Source organism: Pristiophorus japonicus, chromosome 3, assembly GCF_044704955.1.
Source record: "Pristiophorus japonicus isolate sPriJap1 chromosome 3, sPriJap1.hap1, whole genome shotgun sequence".
In the NCBI taxonomy this organism is placed as follows: Eukaryota; Metazoa; Chordata; class Chondrichthyes; family Pristiophoridae; genus Pristiophorus; species Pristiophorus japonicus.
In genome coordinates this window covers 182,270,869-182,287,667 of record NC_091979.1, presented here as the reverse complement: position 1 = coordinate 182,287,667, position 16,799 = coordinate 182,270,869, and positions in this window count along the sequence as shown.

The following is a 16,799-nucleotide window of genomic DNA, read 5'->3' as shown; positions in this document are numbered from 1 at the left end:
ACCCTCAAAGCCTCCTTGATAAAATGCAACATCCCCACCAACACCTGGGAGTTCCTGGCCAAAGACCACCCTAAGTGGAGGAAGAGCATCCGGGAGGGCGCTTAACACCTCGAGTCCCCTCGCTGAGAGCATGCAGAAATCAAGCGCAGTGGAAGGAGCATGCAGCAAACCAGACTCCCCATCCTTTCCTTCAACGACTGTCTGTCCCACCTGTGTCAGAGGCTGTAATTGTCATATTGGACTGTACAGTCACCTGAGAACTCACTTTTAGAGTGGAAGCAAGTTTTCCTCGATTTCAAGGGACTGCCTATGATGATGATGATGAGTGCTCCTGTGCAGTCTTCTTCTTAGGTGGTCCCTCGTATCGAGGATGACTTGCTTCCATACCAAAAAGGGATGAGTTCACAGGTGTTTCAATGAAGGACCTGATATTCCAAGTCCCAAACTTCATGTTGAAGGGTGGAAGATGCCTGTGCACGCGAGCCACCACACAGGCTTGACAGAGCTAGGTCTTGGTCCAGTGGCCAGGATACCTACGCAGTGCTACCCTAGTGACTGCAGCATGGTTGGTGGAAGGTCTTTCTGTGGGGTGCATTCCAGATGGTCTTGCAGGTCGATCTCGAGCAGCTCTGGGCCTAGAAGGCCTGGCTGTCAACTGCACCACCTCGGCATGGACGACAACAGTTTGAGCTGCCTGGCTGAGAGGCAACAGCCAGGGCACGGGCAGAGTGGCCGTGCTGGGAGGACAAATGCTATTATCCTGAGAGGGGATAGCAGGTTCTTCATGGACCCACTACTACTCCCCTGGGTGCCTCAACAATCCTAGTAATTGCTGGAGGACAGATTGCTGGACTGCTGTGACACCTTGCAAGCCGCTTTCAACACTGGTAAACCCAGCCATGATGGCAGTAGTCTGTGCTTGCGTTCTAGCACTCAGACATTGGGTGGCTTCTGCTTGTGCTGAAATGGAAGCTGAGACATCGGCTTTGTCCACAAGTGCATTAATGGATCTGCCATGCCGTCCATGCTGGAAAGCATGAGCTCCAAGCTCTGCGCAAAGCCACGTGCAAGTTTGGTGCCAGACTCCTCCATGCTCCTTGACATTGGACTCAGACATTCTGGCAGGCCTGCCAATGCACCAAGCATTTTGTTGTGCAGACCCATCAGCTTTGATAGAAACATAGGGCCCAAGTTTCCACATGATTTGCGCCTGATTTTTAGGAGCAACTGGTGGAGAATGGACTATAAATCGCAATTCTCCACATTTTTTTTTCTGCAGTTCTAGTCAGGTAGAACAGTTCTACTTTGGAACAGAATTTTTTCTTCAAAAGGGGGCGTGTCCGGCCACTGACGCCTGATTTCAAAGTTTCCACAGTGAAAACGTACTCCAAACTAACTTAGAATGGAGCAAGTGAAGATTTTTGTAGAACTGAAAAAAACCTGTTCTACACATTAAAAAATCAGGCGCAGGTTACAAATTAGGCGTCCAGAACGAGGTGGGGGGGAGGGGGGGGGGTGGAAGGGAAGTCATTAAATTCTACAATAAATCCTTATTTATACTTATACAAATATTATACAAATAAATCCCAACCTGAATAAACATTTATAAGCAAAGAAAAGATTAAATAAACCATCTTCCCTACCTGTGTGAAAGTGCTTCAGCCAGCCTCACAAGTTCGTTCGTTCGTTCCCAACGGCAGGGGGGGGAGGAGGAAGCCGTTCCCGACGGCGGGCCCGCCCGCCCGAACACAGCGGGGGGAGGGGGGAGGGAGGGAGTGTGGGCCCGCCCGCCCGAACACAGCGGGGGGGAGGGGGGAGGAGGGAGTGTGGGCCCGCCCGCCCGAACACAGCGGGGGGAGGGGGGAGGGAGGGAGTGTGGGCCCGCCCGCCCGAACGCAGCGGGGGGGGGGGGGGGGGGGGGGGGAGGAAGCCGTTGCAGACGGTGGGCGGGAAGGAGACAGTGAGGAGGCTGCAGGAAGCCTCAGTGCTGATGGCAATGTGCTTTTATTAAAAAATGTTCAAAAATTAAACAGCAACAAAGAACTACAAAAATGGCCGAGTCCCAATGTTTCTTTCACACTACGCGTGCGCGAACGCTCCAACGCGCACGCGCAGCGTTGCCGGCAGGAAAATAACTAATTTAAATATTACCCGCCCCCTCCCACTTACAAAATCGGCGCGAGTGTAGGCTCCGCCCCCCTGGGCGCCGCGCCAGGCAGACAAGGAGCTGCAGGGGCGCTCCAGAATCGCGAGTTTTTTTTCCGGCGCCGTTTTAGGCGCGAAAAACGGGCGCCCAGCTCGGAGGGGTGCCCGTTTTTTATCGTGTGGAAACTTGGGCCCATAGAAACATAGAAAAATAGGTGCAGGAGTAGGCCATTCAGCCTTTCGAGCCTGCACCGCCATTCAATAAAATCATGGCTAATCATTCCTGCAGTACCCCTTTCCTGGTTTCTCTCCATACCCCTTGATCCCCTTAACCGTAAGAGCCATATCTAACTCCCTCTTGAATATATCCAGTGAACTGGCATCAACAACTCTCTGTGGCAGGGAATTCCACAGATTAACAACTCTCTGAGTGAAGAAGTTTCTCCTCATCTCAGTCCTAAATAGCCTACCCCTTATCATAAGACTATGTTCCCTGGTTCTGGACTTCCCCAACATCGGGAACATTCTGCCCGCATCTAACCTGTCCAGTCCCGTCAGAATCTTACATGTTTCTATGAGATCCCCTCTCATCCTTCTAAACTCCAGTGAATAAAGGCCCAGTTGATCCAGTCTCTCCTCATATGTCAGTCCTGCCATCCCGAGAATCAGTCTGGTGAACCTTCGCTGCACTCCCTCAATAGCAAGAACGTCCTTCCTCAGATTAGGAGACCAAATCTAAACACAATATTCCAGGTGAGGCCTCACTAAGGCCCTGTACAACTGCAATAAGACCTCCCTGCTCCTTTACTCAAATCCCCTAACTATGAAGGCCAGCATTCTATTTGCCTTCTTCACCACCTGCTGCACCTGCATGCCCACTTTCAATGTACCATGACACCCAGGTCTCGTTGCACCTCCCCCTTTCCTAGTCTGCTGCCATTCAGATAATATTCTGCCTCGTGTTTTTGCCCCCAAAATGGATAACCTCACATTTATCCACATTATACTGATCTGTAGGCCACCCCATCAAAGTCCTCATCTGTGTCCTGTGAAGCAAAACCCGTGTGCGATCTCGCCAAGTATAAGGTCATGGTGAGGAAAGCCAGGGCGGGGGAGGGGAGCAAGAGGTGCATGCTTACACCATCTGCAGCTGTAAATCAGAAGAGATTGTGGAATGAGGGGGAAGTGGGGTATGGGAAGGAGGATTAGGTATGAAGATATCATCATCTTCAAGTCAGCCTCATCGCTCCCTAAACGGCCAGCACAGTCTCTTCCATTGGGGTAAGGTGATGCAGGCACATGTGTGCCCCTTCAGGTAGCCCCTGCTGCCTTCTGTTAGGTACCACCTTCTCCTGCAAGAAAGAGGGAAGTGTGTCAATGTGTGTCGTGCAATCTGTTTGGGTGGCGTGGCTATCATGGTTGAATAGCTGACAGTGTGTGCAAGCTGTGAGATGTGGGTGTGAGACTTACAGCAGTACTAAGTATGTGAGGGTGAGGTGAAGCTATGAATGTGAGGTATAAGTCATGATTGATAGAGATTGTTGGCAGGTGAGTGAAGCGGGGGTGGTGCAGTGAGCATTGTCTGAGGCTAGTGGTGCAGTTAATGGGATATTGTATTTGAAGATGAATTCACTGACCTTGATCATTCATGTGAGAAACATAGAAACATAGAAACATAGAAACTAGGTGCAGGAGTAGACCATTTGGCCCTTCGAGCCTGCACCACCATTCAATATGATCATGGCTGATCATGCAACTTCAGTACCCCATTCCTGCCTTCCCTCCATACCCCTTGATCCCTTTAGCCATAGGGGTCACATTTAACTCCCGTTTGAATATATCTAACGAACTAGCCTCAACAACTTTCTGTGGTAGAGAATTCCACAGGTTCACAATTCTCTGAGTGAAGAAGTTTCTCCTCATCTCGGTCCTAAATGGTTTACCTCTTATCCTTAGACTGTGACCCCTGGTTCTGGACTTCCCCAACATCGGGAACATTCTTCCTGCATCTAACCTGTCCAATGCCGTCAGATTTTATATGTTTCTATGAGATCTCCTCTCATTCTTCTAAATTCCAGTGAATATAAGAGGTCATTAAACCTCTTGAGGCACTGCAGCCAGGTCTTTGGGGCTACACTGCTGGCCCTGACCATGAAGGCTATCTGCTCCAATTGCCTTTTCTGATTTACCTCGAGGACCTCTTGGCCTCCTGTGCAAACAGGACATCTCTCTTCCTAAGCACCTCCAGCACCAAGGCCTCCAATGCTGCATCCGAGAACCTTAAAACACGCTCTCTAACCTGTTGTGCCTTCTGTGCTTCTTCTTCCTGATTACTCTATACTTCCCAGCAAGTTGAATTAACTGCTGCAGCCATAATGCAGCTCCCCTTTAAGAGGTGCAACCTACCTTTAAGTAGATAAGAACATTAGAAATAGGAACAGGAGTAGGCCATACAGCCCCTCGAGCCTGCTCCACCATTCAATAAGATGATGGCTGATCTGATCATGGACTCAGCTCCACTTCCCAACCCACTCCCCATAACCCCTTATCCACTTTTCATTTAAGAAACTGTCTATTTCTATCTTAAATTTATTCAATGTCCCAGCTTCCAAAGCTCTCTGAGGCAGCGAATTCCACAGATTTACAACCCTCAGAGAGAAGAAATTTTTCCTCATCTATTTTTTAAATGGGCGGCCCCTTATTCTAAGATCGTGCCTTCTAGTTCTAGTCTCCCACATCAGTGGAAACATACTCTCTGCATTCACCTTGTCAAGCCCCCTCATAAACTTATACGTTTCGATAAGATCACCTCTCATTCTTCTGAATTCCAATGAGTAAAGGCCCAAGCTACTCAACCTTTCCTCATAAGTCAACCCCCTCATCTCTGGAATCAATCTAGTGAACCTTCTCTGAACTGCCTCCAAAGCAAGTATATCCTTTCGTAAATATGGAAACCAAAACTGCACACAGCATTCCAGGTGTGGCCTCACCAATACCTTATATAGCTGTAGTAAGACTTCCCTGCTTTTATACTCCATTCCCTTTGCAATAAAGGCCAAGATACCATTGGCCTTCCTGATTACTTGCTGTACCTGCATACTATTCTTTTATGTTTCATGCACAAGTACCCCCAGGTCTCGCTGTACTGCGGCACTTTGCAATCTTTCTCCATTTAAATAATAACTTGCTCTTTGATTTTTTTCTGCCAAAGTGCATGGCCTCACACTTTCCAACATTATAATCCATCTGCCAAATTTTTGCCCACTCACTAAGCCTATTTATGTCCTTTTGCAGATTTTTTGTGTCCTGCTCACACATTGCTTTTCCTCCCATCTTTGTATCATCAGCAAACTTGGCTACTTTACACACAGTCCCTTCTTCCAAGTTGTTAATATAGATTGTAGATAGTTGGGGTCTCAGCACTGATCTCTGTGGCACCCCACTAGTTACTGGTTTCCAACCAGAGAATGAACTATTTATCCTGACTCTTTGTTCTCTGTTAGTCAGCCAATCTTCTATCCATGCTAATATATTACCTCCAACCCCGTGAACTTTTATCTTGTGCAGTAACCTTTTATGTGGCACCTTGTCAAATGCCTTTTGGAAGTCCAAATACACCACATCCACTGGTTCCCCTTTATCCACCCTGTTCGTTACATCTGTCATGTATCTCACACTACTGTACATAGCTGTATCTTACCATGCTATACATGACTGTAACTAGAGATGACCTGTAACCACAAGCTTACCTTACCACCAGGGATGCACTTGCGGGAGACACTGGATACCTGTCCCAGACAGGTATATAAGGACAGGTCTCAGGCAAGTGTGGCATTCGAGAGCTGTGTAATAAAGGTGCAGGTCCTGAGTGACCTTGACTTCAGTATGTGCCTCGTGTGAATCTGTACTGCAGGAACAGGACTTTACAGTGGCAACGAGTTACGGGATTACAGAATCCACAGAATGGCGACCAGATGAAAAATACAAGGCTGGAGACAATTGGGAGGACTTTATAGAAAGGCTCCAGCAAAGCTTCGTAACCAAAGACTGGTTAGGCGACGATAAGGCAGACAAGAGAAGAGCCCATCTCTTGACCAGCTGTGGCTCAAAAACATATGCCTTGATGAAGGACCTGCTGGCACCCGAGAAACCAGCAAGCAAGTCGTTTGAAGAGTTGAGCACACTGGTAAGAGATCACCTGAAGCCAGCGAGCAGCCTACACATGGCCAGACACAGGTTCTACAACTACAGATGCTGTGTGGGCCAGAGCATACCCGACTTCGTGGCGGAACTTCGGAGGTTGGCTAGCTTATGTGAGTTCTCCGATGAACTAAGGGGAGAAGTACTGAGAGACTTTTTTATTGAAGGAATAGGCCTCGCAGACATATTCCGAAAGCTCATAGAGACCAAGAACTTGACCCTAGAGGCAGCAGCACTGGTTGCATAGACATTCTTGGCAGGAGAAGAAGAAATGAGGTTGATCTACACTGCGGCTACGACAACTAACGAAACATCGAAACAAGGGGTTCACAGTGTGAAACAAGCCGCTACCCCCACACACAGACAAAGGCAGGAGAGCAGGCCCTCAACAGCAGGCAGTGGCGCCAGAAGCCATCAAGGGCCACATGGACAGCCGTTCACACCTCATCAACTCACAATGCGAGCAATCAACTACAAACTGAGAGAAGCTCAAGAGAGATCAGTCAGACGCAGCTCATCCTTTGGGAACAATGGAAGCGGTCTGTGCTGGAGATGTGGGGGAAGGCACTCATCAAAGGGGTGTCGGTTTCAGCATGCTGTTTGCAGAAACTGCGACCATACAGGGCATTCTGGCCCGCATGTGCAGAAAAACGGCAGCCCGGCTGGTATACGAATCGGAAGGGTTGGAAAGCGGACCAGAAGACGGTGGGGACAGTACCCGGGACACAGATGTACAGCGGGTCAACACGATCAATGGCCACTGCTCCTACAACAAGACGCCTCCAATAATGATGAGGGTCCTACTCAACGGGATACCCGTCAACATGGAACTGGATACGGGAGCGAGTCAATCTCTCATGAGCGCTCAACAATTTGAACAGCTGTGGCCGCACAAAATAGACAGACCAAAACTTACAAGGGTCGACACCAAACTAAGGACCTATACCAAAGAAATCGTCCCAGTCCTCGGCAGCGCCATGCTCTCAGTCACACACAAAGGGACAGTGAATCGATTTCCGCTGTGGATTGTCCCCGGAGATCTCCCAGCACTGCTGGGGAGAAGCTGGCTGGCAAAACTAAACTGGAAATGGGATGATGTTCACGCCATGTCGTCAGAGGAATGGACCTCCTGCTCAACAGTTCTAAGTCGATTTGAACATCTCTTTCAGCCAGGTGTGGGCACCTTCAAAGGGGCTAAAGTCAAAATCTACATCACACAGGATGCTAGACCGGTCCATCACAAGGCTAGAGCTGTGCCTGATGTGATGAGGGAAAAGATTGAACATGAACTGGACAGGCTTCTGCGGGAAGGCATTATCTCACCCGTGGAATTTAGCGACTGGGCAAGTCCCATCGTCCCAATCATGAAGCCTGATGGATCCATACGAATCTGTGGGGACTACAAATCTACCATAAACAGAGTCTCCCTACAGGACCAATACCCACAGCCCAGAGCGGAGGACATTTTTGCCACATTGGCTAGAGGAAAACTTTTCTCGAAACTAGATCTCACATCTGCGTATATGACGCAAGAATTGACCGATGAGTCCAAACTACTCACCACCATCAACACACATCGAGGCCTTTTCATGTACAATCGATGCCCATTCGGCATCAGGTCGGCAGCTGCTATATTCCAGCGCAACATGGAGAGTCTGCTCAAGTCCATCCAGGGGACGGTTGTATTTCAAGACGACATACTCATCACGGGCAGGGACACCGACTCCCGTCTCCGCAATTTGGAGGAAGTACTAAAGCGGTTGGATCAAGCAAGCCTAAGAGTTAAGAAATCCAAGTGCCTGTTTCTCGCGCCCGAGGTTGAATTTTTGGGCAGTAGGATTGCCGCTGATGGAATCCGCCCAACAGTGTCCAAAACTGAAGCAATTCGCCTGGTACCCAGGCCCCGGAATGTCTCAGAACTGCACGCCTTTCTCGGGCGACTCAATTACTTTGGGAACTTTATGCAGAACTTAAGCATGCTGCTGGAGCCTCTCCACGTGCTACTCCGATAGGGGTGCGATTGGTTTTGGGGGGACGCCCAGGAACGCGCCTTCAATAAGGCACGCAACCTTCTGTGTTCCAACTGTGTTTTGACTTTCTTTGATCCAGGTAAAAAGATAGTTCTTACATGTGATGCGTCAGCGTATGGGGTCGGGTCACTTTCACGGGCGGAGCGCTGGTACGGAATGGTGGAGGAGGCGCTCGCGTGCGTGTACGGTGTCAAAAAGATGCACCAATACCTTTTCGGGGTTCGCGTTAGAAACCGACCACAAGCCCCTCACGTCCCTCCTATCCGAGAGCAAGGCAATAACCGCCAACGCCTCGGTGCGAATTCAACAGTGGGCACTCATGCTGGCGTCCTACGACTATATCATAAGGCACAGACCAGGCACAGACAACTGTGCCGACGCGCTCAGCAGGCTATCCCTGGCGACCACGGAAGGGTCTGATGAACAGAACTGTGAGATAGTCGTGGCAATCAATGCCTTTGAGTCCACAGGTTCGCCCATGACGGCTCGCCAAATCAGAGCCTGGACGACCAGCGATCCCATGTAATCCCTAGTAAAAAGATGTGTCTTAACTGGTGACTGGGCAGAGGCTCACGATGCCTGCCCCGAGGAGATCAAACCTTTCCATAGGCACGTGCATGAGCTGTCACTACAAGCAGCCTGCCTGATGTGGGGCAGCCGAGTAGTTATGCCTCTGCGAGGCAGAGAGGCATTTGTCCGGGAGCTCCACTGCGAGCACCCGGGGATCGTTCTCATGAAGGCCATAGCCAGATCCCACGTCTGGTGGCCTGGCATTGAGGCGGACTTAGAGCTCTGCGTCCGACGGTGCACCATTTGTGCCCAACTCAATAATGCCCCCAGGGAGGCCCCCCTGAGCCCCTAGCCCTGGCCCACCAAACCCTGGTCGCGGGTGCACGTAGACTATGCGGGCCCATTCGTGGGCAAAATGTTCCTCGTAGTTGTAGATGCATTTTCTAAGTGGATCGAATGCACCATTTTAAACTCGAGCACCACCTCCACCACTGTGGAGAGCCTTGGAACCATGTTCGCAACGCACGGCATTCCTGACATATTGGTTAGTGATAATGGTCCGTGCTTCACCAGCGCAGAATTCCAAGATTTTATAAGTGACCACAGCATAAATCACGTTAAGACAGCACCGTTCAAGCTGGCCTCCAACGGCCAGGCGGAGTGAGCAGTGCAGATCATTAAACAAGGCATGCTCAAAATACAAGGTCACATGCTGCAGGGCTGCCTGTCGCGATTGCTGCTGGCATACAGATCTCGTCCGCATTCATTGACTGGAGTTCCCCCTTAAAGACAAGGCTCTCATTAATCCTCCCAGACATGCATGAAATCATTGAGGCAACGCGCCGTAAGCTAACCGAGTACCATGACCGAAATTCGAGGGAGAGGTGGAATGAGATAGGGGCCAAAGTGTTTGTGCTAAACTATGGCAGGGGTCCCAAATGGCTTGCAGGGACAGTAACAGGCAAGGAAGGAAACATGCTACTGGTGGTACAAATGGACAATGGCCAAACCTGCCGGAGGCATGTAGACCAAGTCAAAAGTAGATTTACCAACAACACTGCTGAACCAGAGGCAAACTACAATGTGGAACTCACACCACACCGGGTGGACAGACAGAGGGAACAACCTTCATAGCGAGAGGATTTGAGTACAGGGGCAGGGAGGTGTTATTACAGTTGTACAGGGCCTTGGTGAAGCCACACCTGGAGTATTGTGTACAGTTTTGGTCTCCTAATTTGAGGAAGGACATTCTTGCTGTTGAGGGAGTGCAGCGAAGGTTCACCAGACTGATTCCGGGGATGGCGGGACTGACATATCAAGAAAGACTGGATCAACTGGGCCTGTATTCACTGGAGTTCAGAAGAATGAGAGTGAATCTCATGGAAACGTTTAAAATTCTGATGGGTTTAGACAGGTTAGATGCAGGAAGAATGTTCCCAATGTTGGGGAAGTCCAGAACCAGGGGTCACAGTCTAAGGATAAGGGGTAAGCCATTTAGGACCGAGATGAGGAGAAACTTCTTCACCCAGAGAGTGGTGAGCCTGTGGAATTCTCTACCACAGAAAGTTGTTGAGGCCAATTCACTAAATATATTCAAAAAAGAGTTAGATGTAGTCCTTACTACTAGGGGGATCAAGGGTTATGGCAAGAAAGCAGGAATGGGGTACTGAAGTTGCATGTTCAGCCATGAACTCATTGAATGGCGGTGCAGGCTCGAAGGGCCGAATGGCCTACTCCTGCACCTATTTTATATGTTTCTATGTTTCTAACCTGAGGAAAGGGCAATCCCAACAGACAGCCCAGGCGAGACAACAACAATCATACTGAACGAAACAGACAGCCCAGGCGAGATACCAGCAATCACACCGAAAGAAAAACAGGCACCACGGCAAACAACTGAACCACAACTAAGACGCTCCACATGAGAGCGTAGACCACCTGAGAGATTGAACTGATAAAGACAATAAGACCTTGGGGGAGGGTGATGTCATGTATCTCACATTACTGTATATAACTGTATCTTACCATGCTATACATGACTGTTACTGGATATGACCTGTAACAATAAGCATACCTTACCACCAGGGGTGCACTTGCAGGAGACACTCCATACCTGTCCCACTGTGGTATATAAGGAGAGGTCTCAGGCAAGTGTGGCATTCAAGAGCTGTGTAATAAAGGTGCAGGTCCTGAGTGACCTTGACTTCAGCATGTGCCTCGTGTGAATCTGTACTGCAGGGACAGGACTTTACAACATCCTCAAAGAACTCCAGCAAATTTGTCAAACATGACTTCACCTTCATAAATCCATGCTGACTCTGCCTGAAGTCGTGCAGGATAGAAGCACAAAGTTGGTGTGCTGCCTGCATCACCTTGAACGGGTATGGATTGATCCTCCATCCTGATCCCCATGCCTGTTTTCGGGGGCAATCCCACTTTTAGCACCAAATCTTCAGCACTACAGCCGGGATGTTGTCGGGGCCCATAACCTTTGCTGTATCCCGTGATATCACATGGGGTGTATCAAATTGGCTGAAGACTGGCTCTGTGATGTTGGGGACCTGACGAGGAGTCTGTACATCTCTTCTGAAAGGGAGATATTTGGACTACAGGAAAATAAAATACCTACGTATAAACGTAATCTTTCTACTGGATATGAGTCACCCAACAACAGTCCTGTAGTCACTGGGCCTAGGTTGCCATTAATCCTCTCATTCTTTCCAGCCCTGCTGCATTCAAGTGCGCTGCTTGTGTCTCTGGGAATGATGGTTGTTTTACGTTACCATGTCACAAAATAAAATTTAATATTTGTTAAGTTTCTGATGCTATTTTTGAATTTGAATCACTTCCTTTTCTTAAAACAGCAGCAGGGCTGAGTATGGTTCTTCATAGCACTGTTACCACATTCAGGCCTGCTTTGATCACAAATACCTTTGGCAACGTTTTGTTATTTATGAAATAGCAAGCTGACCATGTGTGTGCGCACATAGTTTTGATCGTTTGCCCATTTTCTCTCTCATATATACCCGCTGCTCATTGTTCGATGGGAATCTGTTTCTTATAACTTCCAGCAGCATTAACCATTAAACAGCCTTTGCAGCGTTTTGTCGTGGCTACTCACGCTGCTCCTCCCCCATCATCATCAAATCTTTTGTACCTTCAAGGTATGCTGTGCCAGCTCTCCGCTGAACCACGAGGCAACAGAGTTGGAAATGTGGGATGCATTTAGATCTGAGGCCCTGAATTTCTGATTGTATAAAAATCTCAAACTGATCTTTTGTACAGGCACCTCTTCCATACAGCAAAAAGTCTCCTTCAAAGATTCGGTCAGGGAAATCTGACCTCCACTTCACCCCGTATGTCAGCACACATACGCACACATTTCCCCCCCCACCCACCCACACGCACACATACACACCCTCTACACACACATGCAACACATACACACGCAACACCCACCACACATACATACACACAAATCCACACATAAACACGCTCAACTACACACATACATACACACACACACCCACCCCCCCGACACACATACATGTAGATACACACGAACATCCATCCCCCACCCACCCAAACTCACACCCTACACATACACACCCCACACACACACACATCCACACTCAAACACACACACCCACACACCCACAACCACATACCTAGCTCTGTCAAGCCCGTGTGGTGGCTGGTGTGCAACGTCCACCACACGTTAAAAAAATCCACGCACAGGCATCTCCCAACCTTCAAGATATAGTTCAGGACCTGGAATATTAGGTCCTTCATTGAAACACCTGTGAACTCATCCCTTTTTGGTGTGGAAGCAAGTGATCCTCACTTCGAGGGATTGCCGATGATGATGATAATCACACACACACGCAGACACACTGTTAGGTATGTAAATCTGTGTGTGGGGGGGGGAAAAGTGTGCGTGTGTGTGCTGACACATGGGGTGAAATGGAGATCAGATTTCCCTGACCGAATCTTTGAAGGAGACTTTTTACTGTATGGAAGAGGTGCCTGTACAAAAGATCAGTTTGAGATTTTTATACAATCAGAAATTCAGGGCCTTGGATCTAAATGCATCCCATGTTTCCAACTCTGTTGCCTTGTGGTTCAGTGGAGAGCTGGCACAGGGAATTAAGGGTTATGGGGAGAGGGCGGGTAAGTGGAGCTGAGTCCACGGCCAGATCAGCCATGATCTTATTGAATGGCGGAGCAGACTCGAGGGGCTAGATGGCCTACTCCTGTTCCTAATTCTTATGTTCTATGTTCTTATGTTCTGTAATTACCATGTCTAACCACCAGAGGGCTTATCCCCTGGAGTTCCAAGGGATTCCACAAACCCTTGGGAGCACCTGTATATAAAGAGGCCTCACAGGCTGGAGAGGCACGCTAAGATCTATAATAAAGGACTATGGTCACACTTACTTTGAGCTTACAGTATCTAGTCTGACTCTTTATTCAAGACATAACAACTGGTGACGAGATACAGATGACAAACCCCAACACAACAATGCAGAGAACTGTGGGCATCCTGGAGAAATTTTCGGAGGGAGATGATTGGGAAACCTTCGTGGAGCGACTTGACCAATACTTCGTGGCCAACAAGTTGGAAAGTGAAGGGAACGCTGCCAAACGAAGGGCGATCCTCCTCACCGTTTGCGGGGCACCAACATATGGCCTCATGAAAAACCAGCTCGCTCCAGCAAAACCCACAGACAAGTCATATGATGAGTTGTGCACACTGGTCCGGGAGCATCTAAACCCGAAGGAAAGCGTTCTGATGGCGAGGTATCGGTTCTACACGTACAAGATGTCTGAAGGCCAGGAAGTGGCGAGCTAAGGCGCCTTGCAGGACATTGCGAATTTGAAGGACACTTGGAGCATATGCCCAAGGACTTCTTTGAACTTGGCATTGGCCATGGAGTAATACTTCGCAAACATTTGATTGTCAAGACCCCAACCTTAAGTAAAGCCATAGCTATAGCCCAGGCATTTATCTCCACCAGTGACAATACCAAACAAATTTCCCAGCACACTAGTGCTGCTGCAAGTACTGTGAACAAAGTAATGTTGTTTTCTAATCGAAATGCACATGGCAGGACTTACATGCATGTAGCTGCACATCCACAGATGACTCAGAGTCCTTCATCAAAGGTGGTGAATATAAGGAAATTAACACCTTGTTGGCGCTGCGGGGACAATCATCGAATCCATTCATGCCGCTTCAAATGATGCGTTTGCAAGGGCTGTGGAACAATGAGACACATCCAACGTATGTGCAGGCGAGCTGCAAACCCTGCTAATCCTGCAAACCACCATGTTGCAGAGGAGGACAGATCTACGGTGGATCATGATGAATCAGAGCCTCAGACCGAGGAGGCAGAGGTATATGGGGTGCACACATTTACCACAAAGTGTCCCCCGATAATGCTGAAGGTTGAATTAAATGGACTCCCGGTGTCCATGGAGCTGGACACGGGCGCAAGCCAGTCCATAATGAATAAAAAGACTTTCGATAAGTTATGCTGCAACAAAGCTTCAAGGCGAGTCCTGACTCCCATTCGTATCAAACTTAGAATGTACACAAAGGAACAGATTCCCGTAATTGGCAGTGCTACCGTAAAAGTCTCCTACGATGGAGCGGTGCACGACTTACCACTCTGGGTGGTACCGCGATGACCCCACACTGTTCAGCAGGAGCTGGCTGGGAAAGATATGCTGGAACTGGGACGATGTCCGAGCGCTTTCGTCCATCGATGACACCTCATGTGTCCAGGTCCTAAGCAAGTTCTCCGCGCTGTTCGAACCAGGCATCGGGAAGTTCTAAGGAGCAAAAGTGCAGATCCATTTGATTCCGGGGGCACAACCCATCCCTCACAAGGCGAGAGCGATACCTTACATGATGAGAGAGAGGGTGGAGATCGAGCTGGACAGGCTGCAACGAGAGGGCATAATTTCACCGATCGAATTCAATGAATGGGCCAGTCCGATTGTTCCAGTCCTCAAGGGAGACGGCACCGTCAGAATCTATGGTGATTACAAAGTAACTATCAATCGTTTCTCACTGCAGGATCAATACCCACTACCAAAGGCAGACAACCTATTTGCGACACAGGCGGGAGGGAAAATGTTCATGAAGCTGGACTTGACCTCGGCCTACATGACGCAGGAGCTGAGGAATCTTTGAAAGGCCTCACCTGCATCAACACGCACAAAGGTCTCTTCATTTACAACAGATGCCCGTTTGGGATTCGATCTGCTGTGGCGATATTCAAGAGGAACATGGAAAGTTGGCTGAAGTAGGAACATGCACTGTGATCTTCCAGGACGACATCTTGGTTACAGATCGGGATACCGTCGAGCACCTGCAGAACCTGGAGGAGGTTCTTAGTCGGCTTAATTGTGTGGGGCTCAGGCGAAAATGCTCGTTCCTGGTGCCTGATGTGGAGTTTCTGGGGAGAAGAATCACAGCGGATTGCATCAGGCCCACCGATTCGAAGGCGGAGGCAATCACAAATACACCAAGAATACAGAACGTGACGGAGCTGCGGTTGTTTGTAGGACTCCTTCTTTGGTAACTTCTTACCGGGTCTCAGCACATTGTTAGAACCACTGCACTCTTTACTGCATAAAGGAGATGAATGGGTATGGTGTAAAAGCTAAGAAAATACCTTTGAGAAAACTAAGAAGCTGTTATGTTCAAACAAATTGCTTGTGTTGTACGATCCATGTAAACGTTTGGTACTAGTATGCGATGCGTCGTCACACGGGGTCGGGTGTATATTGCAACAAGCTAATGAATCTGGGAAATTGCAACCAGTTGCTTATGCATCCAGAAGTCTATCTAAGGCTGAGAGGGCCTACAGTATGATCGAAAAAGAAGCATTAGCGTGTGTTTATGGGGTAAGGAAAATGCATCAATATCTGTTCGGGCTCAAATTTGAATTGGAAACCAACCATAAGCCATTTATATCCCATTTTTCTGAAAATAAGTGGATAAATAGGAATGCATCGGCCTGCATCCAGAGATGGGCACTCACGTTGTCCGCATACAACTACGCCATCCGCCACAGGCCAGGCACAGAAGACTGTGCCAATGCTCTCAGTAGGCTACCATTGCCCACCACCGAGGTGGAGATGGCACAGCCTGCAGATCTAGTTATGGTAATGGAAGCATTCGAGAGTGAGTAATCACCTGTTACTGCCCGACAGATTAGAACCTGGATGAGCCAGGACCCCTTACTGTCCTTAGTAAAAAACTGTGTGCTCCACAGGAGTTGGTCTAGTGTCCCGTTAGAGATGCAGGAAGAAATAAAGCCGTACCAGCGATGCAAAGATGGAATGTCCATACAGGCAGACTGCCTCCTATGGGGTAATCGGGTAGTTGTGCCAAAAAAGGGCAGGGACACTTTCATTAGTGATCTCCACAGTACCCATCCAGGCATTGGAATGATGAAAGCAATAGCCAGATCCCACATGTGGTGGCCCGGTATCGATGTGGACTTAGAGTCCTGTGTGCACAAATGTAATACATGTTCACAGTTAAGCAATGCACCCAGGGAGGCGCCACTAAGTTTATGGTCTTGGACCTCCAAACCGTTCATGTCAATTATGCAGGCCCATTCTTGGGAAAAATGTTTTTAGTGGTTGTAGATGCGTACTCCAAGTGGATTGAATGTGTGATAATGTTGGCAAGCACGTCCGCTGCCACCATTGAATGCATACGGGCCATATTTGCCATGCACTGTCTGCCTGATGTCCTTATAAGTAACAATGGGCCGTGTTTTACCAGTGCCGAGTTCAAGGAATTCATGACCCGCAATGGGGTCAAACATGTCATGTCTGTCCCGTTTAAGCCAGCGTCCAACTGTCAGGCAGAACGAGCAGTTCAAACAATCAAGT